Below are 18,668 nucleotides of genomic sequence, written 5' to 3'. Positions count from 1 at the left end.
ATTACAAGACTAATACTTCCTTTTTATCGTCCGGCTTCACCAGTTCCTATATCACAATAAGTAATAATAAAATCAAACTTATGTTTTTCAATCACATTACTGCATTTTTCCTAATATAGTTACAACTCTTATCACATGTAACATGTGAGAATATGTACAGTGGCAGGTACATGGCACGAACATATATTTAAGCAATTACTGAGTATATATGTGCCAATAACTAAGAATACAAAGCAATCTCAATAACAATGTTGTAGATGAACAACAACACATCAAAACATAGTAAATGAATGAAACATAGCAAATGATCACAACATACATAGCAAAAAAGTACAGCAAGTACAACAGCAAACATGCAGGGCAACTAGTACATAATACATCAATATAAAATAATATTGCATATCATCACATCATCACAAGGCTTGCTTTTAGTGACATCTAATATCATTACAATATTCTAGTCACATTTACATGTATTATAGACCTCTGTTACATAATACTTTGAGTCTATCCATGTTTGCACTATGTGAAACAAACACTTGTTCAATTTATTGTGAGGTTGAGCATTTAACAATCATCATACTCATAATAATGTAATTACTTCAACTTTGTGCTCAACCAATATTTAAACAATGTTGCATTGAACCTGTCTTTCTGCATGAATTGTGGTCCTGTGTTAAAGCAATTGTCTAAATTCTAAATTTAAGGCATTAATTTAGAATTGAGGTCAATTTCCCCAATGTTGGTCAATGTTGCTCCTAGGAATGTCGCCCATTCAATATATTTACACACATATATATATATATATATATATATATATATATATATATATATATATATATATATATATATATATATATATATTTTTTTTTTTTAGGTGTTTTGTATTAGTTTCACACGGTTCGGTGCACGCAGTCATACAACGAATACGTCTGATGGGGGGAAAAAAAAAATCCAACGCCTGAGACCTAGCGACCGCCACATTTCTTGTTCAACTGTGTGTTGGCGTTGTCCGACCTCCGTGTGGTATGTTGAAGGTAACACTTCAAACATGCTTTACCGAATTAGGTTATCTGTGTTGTGGTCGAATTTGTTTCGCCGAGTTGTGTTGTTTCCGAGGATAATGAATGCATCACATGGCTCGCTAGATGGGAGGGGTGCGAGGGGGAGAAGTGGAGCGGAGGACGAAGGAGAGGGATCCGTGACACTTTGTGAACTTAAAGCGAAACGGATGAGCTTAACATTGGCACTTATATAAAAGGTTTGCATGTAAAAATGACATCAGTACTAAAATGCTCCCCCCAAAAGACTAGTGATTGAAGGGCTTTTTTTGTGATTAGATTTACGACAAATTGCCCTGCCCCTTTTTGGGGCTGGGCTTGTTATTTAAATATATACGTCTTAGCGGTCTACGTCACGGGAGGGAGGCAAGCGTGGTAATATTGCTCGATTTGTCAGTTCTGTTGTCTAAAACAGCGACCGATAGCCGCGAACATGCAAATGCACATTACTACTCTTGTCCACTTCAACCTGTGAAAGTATAAAAGTGTTCTGCACAATAGCTTGGATTTATTGACATAAAACGTGATGTCATCATGATCACCTCCAAAATACCGTGGCGATCGCTTCTCCACTTACACAGGCTGATGCGGACAAGAGCATGAATGCGCACAAGAACCCCCGACTGCTTATATTTCAGACATTTAGCGACGCTAAACTCGTGTCTCTGCTGCTTGCAGCAGCAGCAGGCAGCGCAAGTTTAGCAACAACTAGCTTCAGGCCCAGCCCAACCAGCCCGGTTGTTGTACTCTATTGGCGTCGGTTGCGGCCCACAGTAGCAGGTTGGACTAATAAAATGCGTTAATTAAACCACCTCTGACAGCGTGTTCTTGGAAGACGCTACAATGCTAACACATGTAAGACAGCATCACGCCGATAAAGTTACCGGGTGTAGAAAAAAGAAACACGCTCAACACCAACAACTTATCCCCGCTACTTTTAAGCAGCCTGGAGAAGTGAAAGCAAACAGAGCCAAAGATATTAGTAATTACTGAAGCAATCGGCATATACATAGCAACATCTATGCGCCCATATGCTTTAGTCTAGGAGCTCTGCTTCAAACGTTTATTAAGCATGCTGGAGCCCCATTACAATGTTCCATCCCGGGCACATATTAGCAAGACCGTGGTCCCTGTCATACACAATCGCACAATAGCCGTGGTGGAGCTGGAGCTCTCCTCTGCTGCTCTTAGAATGAAGTTAAAGTTACTAGTTGGCAAGTGCTACCTGACTTTATCTGCAACTTCATTCTATCCATACAAAGGGTGTTTTCCTTTTTCTAATCATTAATATTATTATTTATGAACAACGCTAATGCGCAAATTTTTATTCTATTTTGTGCTTTTTTAACAGGGAATGTTTTTTTTTTGCTTTATAGCACATTGAATCGTAGCTTGCTCTCTGTTAAAACTAAATAAAAAATAAAAATTAAAAAACTAGTCTCATGCATTTGAGACTTTTTGCTGTACTAAATATATATATATATATATATATATATATATATATATATATATGTGAACCCAAATGGTGAACAATGGCATATTAGACTTGATGCTTTCGAGGCATGACAGAGTGCAAGAATACACTAAAGAAATAGTGCGTGCAACAAGCGTAAAATCATTTATCAATGCATTGTATTTACCGTGCGTTACCATACTTGGTCGTCATAGAATAAAAATAGACCATTTAAAATTGGTTTAAAAACATCATATTTTGCAGCAAACCCATAAAACTTCAGGTTCAACATTCTAAAGTTGTTCCGGTGTCAGTAAAGATATTATTCACTGACGTCACAGGTTTAAGTGATCACATGTAAGTGCCATTTTGTCGGTCAGGCTACAGCATCCACGCGGTTGCAGAGAGAGAGAGAGAGAGAGCAACCCGCGCTACAAGCAGGTTGTTAAGCAATTAAAGAGTGGACTACTTGAAAGAGATTTACGATCCGTCGAAGGTGTTGCCTTTTCCAGTGTGCATCCATGAGAAGGTGAGTGGCATTGCCATTTTGTGTTCATTTATTGGTTAAGTTCAATTCCTGCTGCTGCTACCGAATGACGTGTGCGTTAGCTGGCGCTAAATTGGCCTAGCGCATATTGTAATTTGTGCTTGTTTTCCTTAGCTAATGTGCCTTATATCTGTTGGGTGTATTTGAGAAGCATCCAAATTGTTGTGATGTTCGTAAGAAGACCATTTTTGACAGCGAGATTTCAACTTTGCTCCTCTATGAGGCCCCTCTATGAAAACTTCAAAACAGTCAATAACACATACTTTTAAAGAAAATATTGAAGGTGAGCATCTGGTGGCTGGGCCTGCACCCATGGGACCCGGCCGGGCTGAGCCAGAAAGGAAAACACGGGACCCCCTTTCCGTGGGCTCACCATCTGTGGGAGGGGCCAAAGGAGTCAGGTGCGAAGTGAGCTGGGCGGTGGCCTTGGCGGTCCGATCCCCAGCTACAGAAGTTTGCTCTAGGAAAGTGAAATGTCACCTCTCTGTGTCACGGAATGTCACGGAAAAAGCCTGAGCTGATGACTAGTTATAGTCGGACACGCCTCCACACACAGCTTGGCCTCTGGTACCAGTCCTTTCGAAAGGGTTTGGACACACTTCCACTCTGTAGTTGCCCAAGGTGAGTAGCGCAGAACAGGTGTTTGCATACTAATTGCGCCCCCGGCTTGGCGTCTGTACATTAGGGTTCACCCTGGTGGAAAAGAGGGTAGCCTCCCTCTGCCTTAGGTTTGGGAGATGGGTCCTGACTGTTGCTTGTGCTTATGCACCAAACAGCAGTTCAGAGTACCCACCCTTTTTGGAGTTCTTGGAGGGAGTGCTGGAGAGTGCTATTTCTGGAGACGCCATCGTTTTGCTGAGTGACTTCAGTGCTCTCGTGAGCAATGACAGTGAGACCTGGAGGGGCGTGATTGGGAGGAACAGCGCCCCTAATGAGAACCCGAGCGGTGTTCTGTTACTGGACTTCTGTGCTCATCACGGATTGTCCATAACTGAAGGAATAATGATAAAATAGTTATCACACATTTGCTGATGATGCTAAATGAACATTTGAGTGATTTAGTTTACAATATATATGTGTATTGTAAACTACTTATAAGAACAATGTGATATTTGCCTGCAAAGTATAATATTGCTTCCGCTCTTGTATGTGCTCGCAATGAAGAAATTGCTTCTGCTTTCATATCTGTCAATAGCAGCCTTGTTGACACCATCTGATAAGATTTAGAAGGTTGTGGATGTGACTGAATGTTTTTGCAATGTAATGCTTTGGCGTAATTATGACGCATGGACACAGTAATCTTTCACTCACATACACACACATAGAGAAACAAGTCCAAGTGTTTCCAATGGCTTGCATATGTCCCCTGCCCCTTAGTTTGGAAACACTCATGTAACCAGGGAATCCTGAAAGTTAATAAAGATTACGATTAAGATTACGGAGGGATAAGGTTAGAACGTATGAGACGTTCTCCTCACAAGGGCAGCGGGAAGCGGAAAATGGTGCTCTTTCTCCGTTCTCCTCATGAGCTGGTAACAAGGAACTGAGTGTCTTCCTCTTCATTGGTGTTGTGTTATGAAATGTCTAATTGATGAACCTGATTCGATGAAAGGACTCGGTTTAACAATCCCCAGGACTATGCATGGCAGGGGTGTCTTCCTCCCTGAGCCAAGCTTGCACCTGACCGCATACCTGGATGGACTAAGAGCTGCTCGGCTCTGCTCGGTGCCCTCAGACCACGGGGCGTTTCGGCCACTTATCACAAGACGCCCTCAGCTGAGGCAGGCCCACCACAGTTTGATCACTCCTGGGTGTGTGTCTCAGGGCTAAGCATTTGCCCTGGCGGCCCAGATGGTGTCGCTCCTCTTCAGCCACAGCCAATGGCTTGCCCTCTCGGCGGTGTTGGCCAGCTCTTTAATGGCCTGTCTGTGGGCCTGTCCCCTGACTCCAATTTCCCTAAGGAGCTTTGCTGTTGAACTGGCCACAAAACCCCTACACCCCACCTCCAGCGGGCGCATCCTCGCCTTCCAGCCTCTGTCCTCTGCTGCAGCCGCTAGGTTGGAGTACCACAGCTTCTTGCATTCATACGCTTCTTCAGCGCATCCTCCCAAGGAACTGTTAGCTCAATGATGTAGGCGAGCTTGGATGTATTCGACCATAGGACGAGGTCTGGACGTAGGGTGGTCCTTGCGATCTCCGGGGGTAAAATTAGCCGATCTAGGTCGACCTGCATCTGCCAGTCCCTGGCTGCATTCAGTGGGCCCAGGTCAGGGTGTGAGGGCCTTGACCTCTGCTTTTCCCCCTCCCGGACAAACGATGATGGGTGTTGGTACGCATGCTGGTTGATAGGTTGGGTATTGATGGAAACCCTCTTGCACTCAAGTTTATCAACCAGACATCTGAGGACCTGGTTGTGTCTCCATGTGTACCTGCCTTGAGTGAGGCTTGTTCTGCAGCCCACTATGATGTGCTTGAGAGTTGCTGGGGTAGCACACAGGGAGCATGCTGGGTCCTTTCCAAACCATTGTTGCAGGTTTAGGGAGATGGTAGTACATCATACGTTGCTCAAACGATGAAGCTCAACCTGTTGGATTCCATGCCCCAGAGTTCACTCCATGAGAGCTTCCTCTTCTCGACACCCTCCCACCTCCTCCAGCGGCCCTGTTTGGCTTGTGTCACCGCTTTGGAAAGTCTAGTTGCTTCTTCCTGTCGGCGCACCTCCGCTACAACCATGGTTCGTCGATCAGTTGCAGATGCCTTTTGCCAGAGAGGAGTTACAGTTCCAAGGCCAAAACCTCCTCTTCCTTGCTGGACATGGCCCACTACATCACGATGGAGGAGAGCAGATTTGGCCTGAAGGACAGTGGTGGCAGGGGTCCACTTCCTACCTGTTGTCAAGGTCGGAGGGGCACCTCTCACTATGGGGTCCCGGGAATCAGTGAGGGACATCTCCAGCCTCACCTTGGCGCACTTGAACTCCTCAACCAAGCTCGAGATTGGAAGTGACAAGGCTCCGTCACTGTAGCGTCCAATGCTGCTAAAGCACTTCGGAAGTCCGAGCCACTTCCTCACATGGGAGTTCACCAGCCTTTCCAAGCGCTTAGCATGGAATATAGGGACCTCATACATAGTCAGCGGCCACTGTAGTCTGGGCAGTAACCCAAACTGGAGGCACCAGAGCTTCAGTTTCCCTGGCAGCGCAGTGTTTTCGATCTGTCTAAGACCGTTGGCTGTGTCCTGCCGCAGTTGTTCGAGGTGCTGGGTGTCTCAGAGGTCTGCATTATACTAACACCCAAGGCTCTTGATGGGCTTTTCCAAGAGTGTTGGAATTGGTTCATAACTGATGTGGAACCTCTCGTCTGTCAGTTGGGCTTTAACAATTGAAATGCTGCGTGACTTGCTTGGTTTGAAGTCCATTCGCGCCCACTGAATGTTTTCCTGGAGCTTCTGTAGCAAGCGTCTGATGCATGGTTTGGTAGTTATGACGGTCATGCCGTCCATATTGGCTGTAATGGCCGGAAGCTCTAATTGGTCCTCTCGCCTCCCACTACCCATCGGGATGCCCATATGACCAGCTCCATTGCTATGACGAATGCCAGAGGGGAAATTGTGCACCCTGCCATGTTGCCAATTTCCAGATGCTGCCAGGCTGTGGGGTTGCTCTCAGTTGTTACGCAGAACTGGAGATCCTGGAATTAGCTCTTGACCAGACCCGTGATGTGGGTTGGTACGTGTAAGAATAATAATGTATTTTATTATTCATGTGTTAGATTCTCGTGGACAAGGCCTGTTAGCTTTATTAGCTTGTGGGTTTAGCTTTAGCTTTTTCCAAATATACGCCCAACTTGCTTGATGTGATTTGCTTCCACATATGTATGCTAATGGCTCACACACATCCCAACACACCCCCACACACCTACGCACACACACACACACGCACACACACATAGACAAAACAAGTTCATAATGTTCCAGCTGCTTTCGTTCCCCTTTCCTTTCGAGCTGGAACACCTTTGTAATCAGGGACTCCGAAGAAAATAAAAAGAGAGGAGGCGCGGGAGCCGGGCAGAGGGTTTTAGGAACTGTAATAGTACACTTCCCTGCGCTCTCCTTGCAAGAAAAAAGACAATATTTGTCAAGTGTCTTCATTCCTCATTGTGTGCGTTGTTGTTGTTGTGTGTGTAGGTGTGTGTGTGTTTGTTTGTGTGTGAGCCATTAGCATACATATGTGGAAGCAAAGCACTTCAAGCAAGTTGGGCGTGGTTTTGGAAAAAGCTAAAGTTAAACCCACAAGCTAATAAAGCTAACAGGCCTTGTCCACAAGAATCCAACACATGAATAATAAAATAACATTATTGTTCTTACATTCCCCCGTTTTTATCTAATATAAAGCTAAACCTACAAAGCTAACAAGCTTAATTATGAAAAATCCAACACATGAATAGTAAAATACATTATTATTCTTACAGTACACCACAGTAATTGACGGCCGTCCACAAGATCTTATGAGGGACTGACCCAAGGCGTTGGCGAGGTCTAGGAAAACCACATGTAGATCTCTCCGTTCCATTTTTGCAGATTGTATCTGGTGCCAGATCATGTTGCCATGCTCCAGACATCCTGAGAAACCCTTGATCCCGACCTTTTGCACCGATGTGTCAATAAAGTTGTTTCTTGAAGGAAGGCAGAGAGTCTTTGGGCAGTAGGTCATAAAAAAGCTCTTCCCCTCCACATTCAGCAGGCTGATCTGGCGAAACTGACCTATGGATGACGAGTCCCTCTCTTTGGGGATCAAATGCCTCCTGCTCTTCGCCATGCTCTTGGGATCACGCCCTTCTTCCATGCTACTACCTTCATTAGCTTCCACGGGCATTCTTGTACAGCCTAAAGGGGATGCCATTAGGCCCGGGTGCTGATGCTGATCTTGCCTGCTTCACAGTCTTTTCCATGTGGGGGGCCTTGTGTCCATTTGTTGTTCAGGTGCATGAACTGGTGGTATGACAATAACACCATGTTCTAACATAAGGGTGTCCATATGTGCACTTGGCAACAGGACACCCTAGTCCGCAGTTTGAAGATCAACTTTGTGGTTGTGTCATTAGATTTGGGGCCGCATGTACTGGACACTCGAGTGAAGACAGGGGTGGAGCTGCCAACTGAAAACCACCTGGTGTTATCTAGGCGTCGATGGTGGGGGGACTGATGGTGGACACCAGCGATGAGGGATGTAGTCAAGCTGAAGAAGTAGTCCTATTGGTCCTTTTTGGCCTGTGGGACTCCGGAGGCAGCTGATGTGTTAGTATAATTGTACCTAAGTTATCCCATATTTACTCTTTATGGCTTTGCAAAGCATTTATTCAACAGGATAAACTTGTTTGTGTCATGCAAGTTGAAGTTGTCTTTGAAGAAAGCAGAGCTTACCTCAAGATGCAGCTAGATAGGAAATTGGTTGCCTTAATCTAAAAAAAATGTTCTAAATTACGTTATTGCAGCGGTTTAAATTACTTTATTGCAGTGGTCTGTTTTAACATTTTTGTGATTGTTATTTTCAAAGCATTCCAATCTGTGGTTTACAATTCTCAAGTGTTGGAGCAAATGTCAAAATAACCAGAAAAAAACACCCTTTTGTAAATAAAAAGAAGCAACGATAGAGTGTGTGCAGAGTGGTCAGACATTTATCCCTGTGCACATGAGAAAAAAGTTCAACTCTCTTGTCTTCCTTCCTCATACGGTGTTTTTATTCAATGATTTAGGTCATCTAGAACCTGACATGATAGGTACCGGCTGTCCAAGCAGAATGCAGCCTTGGTGGTCACCGAGGCAAAAACTCAGGTGTGGGGTGGGGGGGTAAATTCAGTGAGGCCATGGAGTCAGAGTTTGGTCTGCATTGCCGGCAGTAAGTCGGATTCATTTCCATTGAGGGTTGGACTCCGCCAAGGCTGCACGATTCTGTTCATAACCGTTATGGACAGAATTTCTTGGTGTGGCCGAGGTGTTGAGGGCGTCCGGTTTGGTGGTCTCAGTATTACATCTCTGCTTTTTGCAGATTATGTGGTGCTGTTGTTTTTTTCAAGCTACGATCTTCAACTCTTAATGGAGCGGTTGGGATGAAAATAAGCAACTGCAAATCTTAGACCATGGTCCTCAGTCGGAAGCAGGTGGAGTGTCCTCTCCAGGTTGAGGATGAGAACCTGCCCCAAGTGGAGGAGTTCAAGTATCTTGGGGTCTTGTTCACGAGTGAAGGGAGGATGGAGCGCAAGATTAACAGGCGGATCGGTGCAGCGTGTGCAGTGATGCGGTCTCTGTATCGGTCCATCATGGTGAAGAGGGAGCTGAGCCGGAAGGCCAAGCTCTCAATTTACTTGTTAATCTACGTTCCTACCCTCACCTATGATCACGAGCTGTGGGTCCTGACTGAAAGAATAAGATCCCGGGTACAAGTGGCAAATGAGTTTCCTTCACAGCTTGTCCGGGCTCTCCCTTAGTGATAAGTAGAGAAGCTCGGTCATCTGGGAGGGGCTCAGAGTCAAGCCACTGCTTCTCCGCATTGCCACCTGGATGCCTCCCTGGTCAGATGTTCCAAGCATGTCCCACTGGGAGGAGGCCCCGAGGACGACCCACGACACAGTGGAGAGATCTCTTCCGGCTGGTTTGTAAACTCCTCGGGATTCTCCAGGAGAAGCTGGACGATATGGCTGGGGAGAGGGAAGTCTGGGTTTCGCTGCTTAAACTGCTGCCTCCGCAACAACGACCTTGGATAAGCAGAAGAGAATGAATGAATAAATGTAATTTTCACTGTATCTTTTTCCAGCCAAATGATTATTTTGTTATTTTCCTTTTGTCATTTTGTTACCTTTTGTATTTAAAAAAAAAAAATGTTCTGGGTATTTTTATTTTCTTGTTTTGGTTTATTTCACCCTCCACCAATCCAAGCGTTTCTTCCGGTACACTGAAAGGAACAAAAGAAGAGCACAAGGATTAGAATAGTAACAAAATAAATTAAAACACTGGATCATAACCAAACAAATCAGTGACTCGTAAGCCCCTCGCGACTTCACCACATGATGAGTGGGCGACACATTCAATTTAAATATTACATACGCAATGAACGATGGTGGAAAAACACACTGATGTGTTGGTGTTTTTCTAAATTTTGTAATTAAAATGAATGAGATCAGCACTAAGCTATGCTGTGCGGCCTGCGGCTGAGGTGCAGGACACAGGACGCATATGGGGGCACCTGTGACCTGCTAAAACTGGGGCTGGTGTGTGGGAATAAAACTGTGGAGGCACATTTCTCTGACTGTCCAAATGCCTAGTTATTATCTAGCAATGTGATTCAGTTTTTAAAAGGAGATGCCAATCAATCAATTTTGAGCTTTTAGCCATGTTAAAATTGTACTTCCTCACCAAAAACACCTCCGCAGTGGTCTGAATATTCGTGCTCATTCTTCCTAAGCAACAGCTCTACCCAATGCAAAAAAATGACTGTGTCCTCACTTTTATACAAAGAGTGAGGAGCCACCCCCATACGGTCCCCGCAAACTAAACAAACGACCACTTTCTCAGAGCAACCACCAGTGAAACACTTTCTGTCAGGTTCACACCACCTGAGACATTAATAAACAACGCACACAATGACACTCAACACAGTATTGTCATTTTACTCGCAAGGAGAGCACCAGAGTACAATTACAATTCCTCACTACAATTCAGCCCCTCTGCTTCCTTTTTTTATTTTCTTAGGGTGTTCCCTTATTGTATACATCTACTCTAAAGGATGGGCGAACATGTAGCATCACGTTCGAAGACAGTGTGTGTGAAAGTTCATTGTTATTGTTATATTCTGTCCCAAGCACTCAGCGTCTTACCAAGGGATGCGCTTCGATAAGAGCATCGTTCATATTTTGCAGCTGTGTCCTTCTCTACTTCCCTTTCTTCACAGACAACTTCAACTTACATCATTAAAACAAGTTTATAATGCTGAATTAAACCCTTACAATACTTGTAAGAGTAAATATGGGATAACTTATGTGCAATTATTCTAACATTTTCATTTTTGCACTGGAGTTGGGGAGAAGTGGGTCCTTTCACACACTGGGTCCCATGCAGTTGAATGAGCCTTTTCCAGCCACCAGAGCAGAGCGGAGTGTCGCCACTTCCCCGGCTCAACAGTTGTGGCTCACGCCTCAGGGATCGCGGCTTTGGGCAGCTGCCGACCGGCTTTGCGCGCCACAGATTGAAGAGGACGACCCATGGACTCGGATGGCTGGAATGTCAGTGAACCCTCCATTCAGAATGAATGAGCGCTTGCGGCAAGCTTGGCGTGCCGCTCGCAAAATCACTGTCGTACTACTTCATCCATGGTACGTTGGAAATTGTGAATTGTGAATATATTTCCCCTGGTTCAATGTAGATGTTAAACACAAAATATGTGGACAGTATAAACTGTATTTTTGTCTTGATGGCAAGCGACTGGCTCCCGCTATCTTAAACGGAAAGAGTTTTCGTCTACGTGTGAAAGCTTCTCCTTCTGTGCATTTGATGGACTGTACTTTGCAACGTGGCCACATCACGCAAAGAAATTCATATTTTAATGATCGAGGCTCGCCATGTTAAATGTTCTGGCAGAACCTGACACGTTGCAAGTGTTGCCATCAGGTGCGCTTCCATCCTGCCGCCAGCCTGTTGTAAAAGCAATGCGGAGCCGTGCGGTGTGGCCGCAGGCCAAGCGGAGTGGTGTGCGGCTGTTTGGGACTCATTAAAGAGGGGCGGCAGCCACACGGGGAGAGGCAGGGTTTTAGGAACCAGGCTTCTTGTATAATCATATACAGTAAATGCCTATACTCAACTGTTTGAAATTTTATAATGGCATGATATGGCCCCTTAAAGGGACACTTGGGACACTTGCCACTTATATAATAGGTTTACATGTAAAAATGACATTAGTACTAAAACGCCCAACTTAAAGGACTGTTGTGATTTAAGGGCTTTTTTTTTGTGATTAGGTTTACGACTAATTTCACCGCCCCTTTTTGGGGCATTGCTTAAGTTATGTTTTCGGTCTCATCTGTCCACGTTACGGGAGGGAGCCAAGCGTGGTAATATTGCTCGCTTTGTCAGTTCTGTTGTCTAAAACGGTAACGGATCTCCACCAACATGCAAATGCACATTACTACTCTTGTCCACTTCAACCTGCGAAAGTATACAAGTGTTCTGCACAGTAGTTTGGATTTATTGACATAAAACGTGATGTCATCATGATCACCTCCACAAAATCAAAAATACCGTGGCAATTGCGCCTCCACTTTCACAAGCTGAAGCCGACAAGAGTATGAATGCGCACACGAACCCCAACTGGTTATATTTCAGACATTTAGCGACGCTAAACTCGTGTCAACTCTCATCAGAGAGACGGCGGCTTGCAGCAGCAGCAGCCAGATTGGAGCTTTACGCCACCCCCCCTTCCCTCGGCTAAAGGTAGGAAAATGGGATGGCTAATGGCAACAACTAGCTTCAAGCCTTTAAAACAAAAGGTGTTGGCATAACAATATTACCTCCTTACTCTGCATCCAGCCTGCGTCGATCTTCAAGTCACGGGGTTGCCTCCCAAGCAGTCGCGTGTGTTGTCAGACAGAGAGCCGCCAGAGAGTGAGGAAGCCCTCGACCAAGCGTCAATGTTGAGGGAACAAAAAGTTCCAGCGAGGCTGACTCCACAACCGAGTGTGGCCGCATGGAACGTACCTTTTCGGCTGTTTACTTTCAAATTGGACGCCGTGTTGTCGGTCGAGAAAATGGGTCCATTCTTCATCCAAATAAATGTGCACGACTACTCATTTCCACTTCAGTCTCTGTAAATATCCTGACTGGTGTTAAATGCCTCGCTCGTCCTAACCCGTGATCAGCAAAGAAGCAGTGTTTTTTTTTTTTTTTTTTTTTTTTAGTAAAGTAAAGAACCAGTGTGCGCTGCATGGTCCCAGCCTATGTAGCTCTGCTCATTTCCACATTTCCTCATTCTCATATAAATCAGCCACGGAGAGGTTAGTCCTTTTGATATGTTGAAGTGGGCATTAGTAGAGATGTCCACATAAATTTTGATGCCAATTGATCGCCGTTTTTAGACGTTATGAGCGATGAAAGTACAATGATTTCCAATGGAGAGTTTGGAATCGGTTACTCCCGTGACTCCGGCTGAACGGGGATAGAACTTTAGGGAGGCATTCTCCTCATTAAAAGGGGCGTTATTCATGGAGTCACTTATTTCCTAATTTCTCCCAAATTTATTGATAAAATAGAAAATGACAACTCTTTTCATTTTCCTGATCAAAAAAAATATCAAATGCACTTGTTAGTGACAACATGACCGTCCCTTTAAATCAAAAAAGCTACTATCAGACGCTTAAAATAAGTCCACCTGAGCGCTAACTCGTGGCCAACTATAAGTCCATATACATATTAAATGATCATTCCTACATTCCATATCTGTATTGTACCTCTTTAAGAGGATTAACATTAAATTTTGTGGTTATTTTTGTTGTACTTTTTTTATTCGTTGTTGGTTTTTAAACATCTTTAATCGAACTGCAGTCTATGGTGGGGCAGACAGAGCTTGCCTGTGTTTTGTTGTTGTTAAAAAAATACACTGTCAAAATATTACACTCCGTATTGGTGATTCAGGATACCATGTACACCATGTTTGGAAACAAATTATTTAAATGTCCATCTACATCTGCATTGATAAGTGGCTTGAATGCTGAATTATTTGTTTCATAGTTTAATTTTGACATATGTTTCTAGTGTCTTGTACCTCTGTGGTGGCTCTAGACTAAGAGTCCTTAAGAACGTAAAATAGTAGTATAGTAAAGTATTGCACTTTTTTTAATACCTGTCTGAAGTGTCTTCATATGTATGTGGCATGCTTTTGTCAAAATCCCCCATAAATCAAGAATTATACCCAAAAAAATTACACCCTATATCCTTTCTTGCAAAACTCAAGGCCATCTCATGCAAATGAGCCAGTTGCCATCGCACCCCACGTACTGCGGAGCCAATACCAAGCACGGTTTTGTTCAACTGACAAGCAGGGGGCTGCATCTTGCGCACTCTCTCCATCTCCTCTTCCACGTTGCTTGGCGGCTAATTTTTGAGGCCACTTGCTTCTATAGCAGAGTGTGGGGAAAAAAGTTACACACATTAATCGCGTATTTAATGGATTTAGCGTTATGTTTTGAAACACTTCCAGGTTTCGGCACCTTCACGGCGAAATCGTGGTGCGGCGCTTATGATGTAATCGAGCCACATCTCTGACTTGCTGTCTGTGAAGTGTGCTCTCCGTGGCTTTTCTTCTATTTGTTTAGTTTTTTTGTTTTATTTGGATTATGCCGCCACATAGCGTTGCTGGCATTTTCGTAATTTGTAATTTATTTATTTCAAAAGGGGCAGTGCATATTAATGAACATTTTACATGTAAATAAGACGGCTCTATACATCTGCAGTCCCTGGCAGGTCAGAAGAAGTGACATTACAATAACAGCAACAATAAAAGGAATAACAAAAATCAATTGATTTGGTTTCTTTTCAGCCACTTTGTCAGATTTTTTTTCATCGTCACACATGCCACGATGCGTGCCACTTATAGGCGTTTCAACACGTCGGCAGACAGGCGGCTATGTGCTTATGTATACTTGCCTTAAAGACAGTTGGTGAGCTATGTGTGCTTTTTTTTTTTAATTACCGGTGTTAAAAATAATGGTATCAAGCCATTTTTGACGCTGAAAAATCGGGGCATGGGACAGGTACGGGTATCCGGTGCAAAACTATTTGTGACCGCACGACACAAAAGTTGTTATATACTGTAAATCTAGAACATATCCATTCAAGAATTAATTATAAGCAGAATTGGGCAGTCCGTCCCTCCCTCCCAGACGTACGCCCAGTTTTGGGGCGGAGGACGGGGGGTGACACCTTTTTAAAAAAAAAAGGGGTGGGATTACGGAAGAGTGGAGGTGGATTTTAGTCCGGCCCACTAATTGGCCCTCATATGTGACGTGGTCGCGAGGAGGCCGAAGTTTATCTCAGCCTACTTGGCGAAAGGCTTCTTTAGGCTTCTTTATACTCCGGCGTCAGCGCGGCGCAAAAACTGCCACATTGTATCACGTGACCGACACACTGTGTTGTGAGACATGTTGGCAACAGATCTGCAACACATGGCGCACACACGTCAGAAATTGTTGCTGCGTATACAACGCTGCGCGCATTCCATCTTGTGATCGGCCCCTTATGTCACATGTTGCGATGACGTACAGTTAACCCCGGCTCGGCCTGGCAATTTATCTGTTGCCACGGTGGAGAGGGTCCACCAGGCTGCTTGTTGCTGCCGCGAAGCAAACTAGTTTGGCAGCGCTGAGGGTGTTATGTCACGTATGTGTGTAAAGAAGCTATACACGCACGTACCACCTTCGCCGCCACCTTCCAGATCGTTTTTCGCAATACAATTAAATGCATCGTCTAGTCATCTAGATCTCTTTGTTGTAGCAGGCACAATATCCATTGTTGCCGCTGTCTTTTTGATCGTTGCTCGATAGTAAAAACATCGACCGGAAGTCTTCGTCAGTAGCCGTAGCGACGGCCCCCGACTTGGAATGAAACTGTAACACATTTTCAAAACAATGCGTGTGGGTTGTGCGCGAGTATGAAGGCAAGCTGCGCGCAGCACTGCCGCAGTGACGCAAATGACTGTTTTATGTGTCCATTCCGACATAAAGAATGCTGTTGCAATATGCTAACCAGTGATTTCAAATGAGCGGGCCGTAAATGACGTAACATTGTTTACAAACTTTGAAGGAGTCTAACACATATGCCGCACGTGGACCACATATCAATGCTGGATACAAGCGTCACCCAGGACTGCCACAAAGTCTGCTCCAGTCTCACTTCAAAACATGAATCACCCTGCCATTTGATCTGACAAAGACATGCTAAGACTTAGAAATAAATTCCTGATAAGGAGAGACTCTTCCTCAGACAATGGGTTGTACATTCCAACTTTTCTTGGACGAGACACGCTGGAGCCTCCCCCAACGTGAAGTCGGGAGGATCCTGATTCAACCAGCAGGGGGCTGAACTCCACTCAACTTGGCAGTGCTGGACAAAGACTGACCCCAAGAGATCAACCGGGGAACTGCAGCTTTTAACTTTCTATGTATTTCGGTCAATCAAAATTGCCTTGAAATGAAGCATATTCAAATATATGTTTGTATATTGTTAACTTGCTTATCCTGCTGACTTTGTATTGATGAATCTCTATGGTAATAATCATTTGTGATGAAACCTATGGAGCGGCGTACTTTTGCCCGGTCGCAGCAGAAGAATAATTCCGATAATGCGGATGACTTCTCTCTTTAGCCAACTGGCGTACATTATTCAGCAACACACACAAACTGCTCCCTATGAAAGCCAAGTACAGAGAGAACAGATAAGGCGCAAACACCCCCGCCTATAATTCAGTGTTGACGCCATCTGTCAGCGACAGCCCTCTTGTGATGAATAAGCAAAATACAGTAACAAGCAGTCATACAATAACGCTCAACAATTTTCCCGATCAGGTTTATGACAACGATATGAGTTTAAACCTTTGTGTCCACTGTTGTCTCCCAAACTTCAGACGTGTTCAAAATTGGATGTTTCCAGCCTAAGCATGAAAATTGATGCAAATTATAAATTGTGAAATGTACAAAGGTTTTAATAAGGACAATTCAATAGACTCAAATCTAACTTTAATGTCACAAATTGGGTCTCATCTGAATCTTGAGCTGAGGGGCGGACACGTTGCACTCTATGCAGTAGATAAAAAAGCCTCGACTTTTTGTCTCTCCCTCTCTCAACAACCCACTCGCTCTACCAGCTCTCTCTCCAACCAACACTTCCACAAGAAAAGGGTCTCTCTCTGGTTCAAGCTCTCTGTCAACATCTCGCTCACTCCCTTCAACGTCTCAATTTTTAAAAAAATCTTTTGGCTGGATTTTTGATTGCGCTCCCAAGCGCGCCAAGTCCGCCCGGAAACCTCTGGCGGCGACCCACAAAAGCTCCTTGGGTTTTACACCACGTATGTCGCAGATGAGCTGAAATATGGCTCTGGGGAACAAAAGCTGAAGCAACATGCCAGCTTTGCCCCTTGGCTTGACACCCCTTTGTATTTCGTATGGTCCCTTGACACAGACATGTTATATGGGCGGGCGCTGCGTAAAGGGTTGGTTCAGTGAATGGCATGTGAAGAAAGCCTACGTGAAATATAGTATTGGACCTCGTCGTAGCAGAACCCTTTTTATATTTGCATAACACAAAACCTTGACCAATAGTTTAATTTCAAGCAGAGAATCATGATGTGAAAATATGCTAATTAAAAGTTTTATTTTACAATTGTTATTGTCTCGTTTCTTTTTGTCCCTTTCATGAGGGCTAACTTGTTTAAAAAAAGAAAACCAAAAAGTGTTCTCAATTGTGCACATTGAGATTAAAACAAGAAAAAGTGCTGAAGTGCCACCAGCAGTAAGAAGACCTTCACCACAAACTGCATTACAGGGTGTCCACAAAAACTACATCACTTCATGATATCATGATAAATCGACCAGTTCAGGGCCCCAGACTAATGTTTTATTGCTAAGAGCACAGTGGCCCCTAACCTAAAATTTTAGGTGCACGTAGAAAATGTAAATGTAAGACAGTTTGTGAAGTAATTATTCACTCCACTTTTTTTCAGTTTTACTGATAAACGGAATTGAATTGTGGAGCAGAAGTTCATCAGAAACAAATCTACTCAAGAATAGCAATTAAAAGGAAAAAATCAGCAAATTCACCGGGTGCATCAGTAGATGAATACTTAACTTGCACTGTCTGGATTTCTAGGAGCAAAATGGGCAATTTCTGGGCAATCTAGAGCCCTGCACTTCAAATATATTGATAAGGATGGAGTCGCTAGTTTCTTAATCCACGACAGCTGTAACAAAGCATTTTACATACAACAATAAAATAGCCAGAACTGCCGGTGCGGCCGCGACCCTCCGCCCTTGACCTCGGTACCCTTCTGTCTTCGACCCCCCGCCCTTATTCATAAAAATTAAGTTATTTATTTTCCACACTTCCCCTTCTTCACACTTACCAGCCTTCAAAATAAAAGCATACCAGCAAACTACTACACAGCAGGTTTGCTACGGCGTATTTCCAGAGCGAGAAAGGGAGAGAGGTGAATTAGAGCGGGGTTCGTTAATTTTAATGAGAAAGTCCTGCTATGTAGCTTGTAGTAGGAAAGACGCCAGAACAAGTGCATGAACTCCACCTTGATGTGCCAGCATCATCCTTGAGTGCTGCGAGCAGCTTGACTATATTCGTGGACACAAGTTGTTTTGAAACATTTGTGTTCCAATTCGAGGGAACGCTTCAAAACGACAGCGACAACAATGGATATCATGCCGGCGCCAACCATGAAGGGACCGAGATGACTAGACGATGCATTTAATTGTACTGCGAAAACGATTTGGAAGGGGGAATGTGGGTGAGTAGCTTCTTTACACACACATACGTGACATAACACCCACGCCGCTGCCAAACT

The 18,668-nt window shown here is 44.2% G+C and overlaps 1 long non-coding RNA gene across 1 annotated transcript; it reads left to right on the top strand.

Moving 5' to 3' along the window:
* Positions 1-7,417: 7,417 nt before the first annotated feature.
* Positions 7,418-16,328, top strand: LOC147137984 (uncharacterized). Its single transcript, XR_015089423.1, has 2 exons — positions 7,418-12,541; positions 12,638-16,328. It is a non-coding gene; the product is annotated as an uncharacterized LOC147137984 (long non-coding RNA).
* The last annotated feature ends 2,340 nt before the right edge of the window (positions 16,329-18,668 follow it).

This window comes from Filicampus tigris, chromosome 13, assembly GCF_054856515.1.
Source record: "Filicampus tigris isolate MCC_2025a chromosome 13, RoL_Ftig_1.0, whole genome shotgun sequence".
Taxonomy (NCBI): Eukaryota; Metazoa; Chordata; class Actinopteri; order Syngnathiformes; family Syngnathidae; genus Filicampus; species Filicampus tigris.
Note: the sequence above shows the minus strand (reverse complement) of the source record. Positions and strands in the feature narration are given on the sequence as shown.